The sequence below is a fragment of the Trematomus bernacchii genome, unplaced genomic scaffold (assembly GCF_902827165.1).
Source record: "Trematomus bernacchii unplaced genomic scaffold, fTreBer1.1, whole genome shotgun sequence".
Classification (NCBI taxonomy): Eukaryota; Metazoa; Chordata; class Actinopteri; order Perciformes; family Nototheniidae; genus Trematomus; species Trematomus bernacchii.
In genome coordinates this window covers 12,861,419-12,867,445 of record NW_022987582.1, presented here as the reverse complement: position 1 = coordinate 12,867,445, position 6,027 = coordinate 12,861,419, and positions in this window count along the sequence as shown.

The window sequence follows — 6,027 nt, the reverse complement described above, 5'->3', positions numbered from 1 at the left end:
TTGAGGGGGGGGGGTGCTAGTGAATTGTCAACGGGGGGGGGGGGGGGGGGGTGTTAGTGAACTGTCAATGTCGGGGGTTCCGGTGTCATGACGTAGGTTGAAGGCTTGCCGTAGATTGTAGCCCTGTTCGCCTGGACGCGCAAAGGTGACGTCATTGCGTGTATTGAGCGTTCGCCTAGTTTTCTAAGCTTTTTTCTCTCTTTTGAATGATATCTTTCCCATCAGATTAAACAGCAAACGGCTGAAAAAATAATGTGCATACAATTGCGAGGAGGCTCGTTTTAAGGACACAATCTTCGTATTGGAACAAACTTCAGTTTTTAAGTGTAGTCCCCAGAGGTGGGGACTCGAGTCACATGACTTGACTCGAGTCAGACTCGAGTCGCATATTTTTTGACTTGAGACTTGCTTGACTAACATTGATAAAAGACTTGACTTGACTTTGACTTGGTATTCATGACTTGAGACTTGACTTAAGCTTGAGACAGATGACTTGAAAGGACTTGACTGTTTAAAATTAAATATTTGCGTTTGTTTTTGTAGTGAGATATTACGTTTAGTTTTTTCGAAAAATGTGTTTGGGTGATTATAGCGCCGTGCGCGCAAACCTGGCAACCCACTAGACGGCAGGAGTGTCAGTTAACATGGCAGCGGCTAGCGTTACTCCACAAATAGTGAAGTTTGGATTCAAGGATTATGTTGTCGATGACGCTAATAAGAAGAGAACAGCGGTATGCAGGGTCTGCAGCATAAAGATCAGTGACACGACCACCACAACATCCAACTTCATTCGTCACTACAAAAAAACCCACAGAGAAAGGTGCGTGAATGTGTTGTGTTAGCTAGAAAGCTAACGTTAAGTTTAAGCTACGTTAGACTTGGTTTCAAATCGATTAAGCATTGCAAAGAGAAGACAAAACGGTAAATGAACACTAGAACCGCCAAGGGATTCATTTGTACTAACCCCGATACTGACGGGCTGTCAGGAGAGGGAGAGAGGAAAAGAGATGCCTCGTTTATTTCCCCTGTGTTATTCTCAGAAGTTACTGTAAACTGTTGAATAATGTAGTTCATCTACTTTTAGTAGTTTGTTTAAATGTTTTAATTATGTTGTTTTTGTTTGTAGAAGTGCATCATTCCTTGATTTATTGTAAAATGAATCTGAACTTTTTGATCTGTTATGATGATAAACTGAAGCCATTTCTAAATTAACCCAATTAACTGAGTTTTAAATCCTAGCTATATTGTCTGCAGTTCTAGGGTTAATATGAATCTAATATGATTGTCATCGGTCTAAATTAGATTTCAAATGATTAACTGTGTATGTAATGAAGATCATAGTGTGGGTTAAATCCATTTTCATAACCACTGTCTTTTAACTGATTTAAATGCGGAAACTGGGCTTATTCATCAGAATTTCGTATGACTTGACTTGACTTGACTTGACCTGAGCAATGACTTGACTTGACTTGCTTGACTCTCACCACAGTGACTTGGGACTTGCTTGATACTTGTAGGTCAAGACTTGAGACTTGCTCATGACTTGCACATGTAGGACTTACTCCCACCTCTGGACTAGTCCCACTCCGTTATGTTCCTTCTTCCTAGAACAGACAATGAAAGGATAAGATGTCATTTGTCAGTATAGTCCTATCTTAAAACCTTCTCTGTTGTTTAAGTGTCTGATACTTGATAACCACGAATAGTAAGCAATGATATAACAGTAATGACATAACATATATGATACAATACAAAAATGTGTTGAGTAGGAAACCACAGAGGAAAATTACATTCAAAGGAGCAACTAAAGGGAGTGAAGCCAGTTTGAACAAATTATCTTTTAGGCTTGATTGAAAATAACAGTGTCTGACATTATCATGTTATATCATTACTGTTATAAAACGGACAAGCCAAATCAAGCAATCTGATTGGTTCTTAGCCGTGATATATTGAGCGTACACCACGGGTAGAATTGTAAGTTACTTTTCACAACAAGTCAGTATCCCTCCGCGTCTGAGAAAAACTGTATACAGTTGGGCTGAAAAGCAAACTGCCTGCAGTTTGCTTTTCAAACTGGAACAAGAAAGCAGCGGAGAAGTAACGGGGCAGAAACCCTCCTTTTTACGCAGCGGTCCAGACATAGACATCAAACGGCAAAAACATATTCAGTGTGCAGCTCCTTTGGCATTAGGGCAGGGATATTTAGATACTTTCCAAGGTTTGACATAATGAATTGTGCTACTTTTAAAGCAAGCAACGATGTTTTCAAATCTGTAATCAAAAAGGTCCGCAAAAACGCTATCGACCAATCAGATTGCTTGATTTGACTTGTCCGTTTTATAAATATATTTACATTTCTTCCGTTACGAAACAAACTTACAGAGCATAAGATGGAAACATTTAAGATTAACTTCGACCTCCGGGGGGGGTCTTACTATGGAGGAGTGGATTGAGCAGTGCCTATATCTCCAGAACAAAAAGCACCTAACGACGACATGCAGAGCTACGTGAAGAGCAGGTAGACCAACTGGAAAGGTACCACCATTCAAAAGCTTCCTGATGCGGGTCTTGAAACAAAGCAGAGAAATTATGACCGTTAGTGGCCACAGGTGCGAAAGCTCTCTCCAGAGCTACTGGAAGCCGAATCTCGGGGACCGGAGAAAGTGGAGCAATATTCTCGTCACGCCAAGCAACAGCCTAGAACAACCTCAACCTATACAAGTAACCACGTAAGCCATGCTACTGATGCTGGACAGTTTTTCAGTGGGTGCACAATAAACGGCAACATACACATTAATGTAAATAAATAGCCAAATAATGGATCAACGCTCTCTGTCTAATATGTTCGCTAGCTGTTGTTAGTGTTGTTGCATAGCAACCACCTCGCACTATGTTTCGTGCAGAAGGCAACGGACGGACTATTTTATTTTGAACATCATTATTTAATAACAACAACTATTTAAATTAGAGTGTGTATTTTTCATTCATATTGCCACACTTGGTAACCGTTTTATAAAAGTTAAGGGGGTTGTCGACCCTCCGCTTCGCGTCGGGCCGAACCACGCCCCTTAACTGTGATATAATGGCCATATACCACGGCCTGTCGTGAGCTATTGCTTAATTATATCATTGCTTACTATTCGTGGTTATCAAGTATCAGACACTTAAAACCTTCTCTGTTGTTTAATCTGATGGGAAAGATATCATTCAAAAGAGAGAAAGTAAATCATTTCTTTCGCTTTTCCGCTTAGAAAACTAGGCGAACGCTCAATAAGCGAGATGACGTCATCGTTGCGCGTCCCCGCGAACAGGGCTTCAATCTGCGGCAAGCCTTCAACCTACGGCACAACACCGGCCGTCAGCGAACCGAGCCCGGCCCTTGACGACCGGCCGTTCTGTGATTCTCCAGATTCTACAGATGGCCAGTCCGCCCCACACACACCTCTACACACCTCTGCTCTGCTCTGTGTGTGTGTGTTCTGAGTGTTTGTTTCCCTTTAAACCAGCTGCGGGCAGCACTCTGAGAGTCACGGACATTAATTCATAGATCAAAGCAGACTGGTTTACAGACTCTCCTGTTTTGCCAATCCGGTGCTTAAACAAATAGCTCTACACCCCTGGCCGAAATGTCCATAAAATTAAGTCTGAGTTCGAAATATATCTCAAATAATGTATACACTGTCGTGGCTGATCCTGTTGCTGTAATCCTGAGTCCTGGATCGCGAGCCCTGGATCCTGAGTCGTGGCTGAGCCTATTGCTGTGGTCCTGGATCCTGAGTCCTGGATCCTGAGTCCTGGATTTCGAGTCGTGGCTGAACCGGTCTCTGCGGTCCTGCCTGACTCATCATACTACTTCCCTGATGGCTCCCACAGGATTGTTGACATCCTTGTGGATTCATCTTCTTATTATAGACACATGCATTTCTAAACATTTGGACTACCTATGTTGTAAATGTATTATCTTTTCAATGTACACACGGCATCTATTGCACGTCTGTCGGTCCTGGGAGAGGGATCCCTCCTCTGATGCTCTCCCTGAGGTTTCTCCCATTTCCCCCTTTAAACTGTGGGGTTTCTTTGGAAGTTTTTCCTTGTACGATGTGAGGGTCCAAGGACAGAGGGTGTCGTATTGTCATACTGATATTCTGTACAAACTGTGAAGTCCACTGAGACAAATGTAACATTTGTGATATTGGGCTATATAAATAAACATTGATTGATTGAGTTAGAAATCACCGTCCTCACCCCTACTTTTGATGAATAGGCTGATTAGGCACGGCTCTATCCCGGTGTAAGCTCATCATCCCAGAGCTCATCCTGTTGGGCTAACCTGGCCACTGTAGAGCAGCCGAGGACAAGCAAACCCTCTCCAGGGGCTAATCTCCTGGGGAATCCAGGATTATGGGCAGCACTAATAGCGAATCCCCTACAAACACCAAAGCTGAGCCGGCAGCTTAGCAGGGTTAGAGGGTTCTCTCCTCGCCTTCCACTGTCTTTTGGACTCTGCTGTACAGGTATGGACTGCTGAGGTTCATGAGCTCTGAACCTCTTGAACAAAGGTTGAACAAAATTGTCATGACCTGGAGGTGTTGTAAACGGGAGATTATAAGTGATGCTGGGACAAAGGCTAATTTTCTTGACTCTACAAGGATATGTTTCGATAGCACAGCTGAAATGTATCAAAATTCATGACGCGTAACAAGCTCTTTTTCAGAAAACAGTTTCAGACAGGCTATGAATTACATTACAAAGCAGTACAATTAGATGTTTAATTTATGACAGCTTACTTTCAGGTGCATGCTGTCAGTCATTAAAAGTCAAAGTTTACGCAGAGTTCTTCATCCAGACTACAGATGGCACTATTGCCTCAGTATGGCTGGTACTGGATACCAATATCTCATGATGATTGACAACCTTTATTTCCCCTGAATGACCTTAGCCAGTACGGAGATGTTTGCATGGAGGCAACAACTCAAATGAATCACTGCTTCAGATCAAACAGCGTCCACCCTGCAACTCTTCAAAAAGAGCTTCTTTTAGCCTCAGCCCTTTTCCTGTAAAAATAACTCAAGTCAGTTTATGCTCAAACGTCCCCCTGGCTTTCATTGGTTCCGCCAGATTGGTGAGGCAACCCAAACGCAGACACATTCATCCACTGACCAAGTGGTATTAAAAAACTCCAGCTTTCCACACTCCCAGGCTTCGAGCTGGTGACCTCTCTCAATTTAGAAGCCGTCCAAAAAAAAAAAAAAAGTAAGAGCATTAACCGAACACTCAAGATTTCCATCAGCCCGAGAGTGATGAGACAGTTGCCGCGACTTAATAAACAAAAAAAGAAATGGAAGTAACAGCTGACCCGGCACGGGTGAGTGACAGCTTTAGATGATCATTTGGATCAACTCTGATTCCACAATTGCACCGAGCTCTAACAGCAGAGGAAACCAGGCTGCTTTCTTCCCTGCCTGTCATGAAAGTTCCCAGATTCATGAGTGTAATTTGCTTTTTCTTTCCAACTTGTGGCGTGTTAATTACTGGCAGCTTTCTCCGAGGCTCTCTAAACTGAAATGACAGAGGTGTTCTTTAGTGTGCTGAAGTTGGTTCAGCTGATGTCCATGGTAATTGAATAGCAGGATTTTGCAGATGGAAATCCCGAGAGTAGCTTTTTTTTATGTTACTGTTGTTACCAATTATTCCATCATTATGACGCTCTTCCTGGTCCAGCATATTTATAGCAGGTTCAAATATGTCAATGTCACTGCACGGTGACTTTTTGGATGCATGGAGATCCTGCTACAAACTCTACCAGACCTCATTTTTATTTAAAAAAAAACTGTACACAAATAAAATGTATGTTCATAGTATCCTATTTGATGTATATTTTTTATTTAGAATGTAAATATTATATATGCCGTTAATTTAAAAATGTTGATATATATTTTCTACTGTTATATACATTTGAACTCGTGCAATGCTTTCTTAACATGCTGCTGTAGCAAAACTATTTTCCAATTTGAGATCGATAAGGCA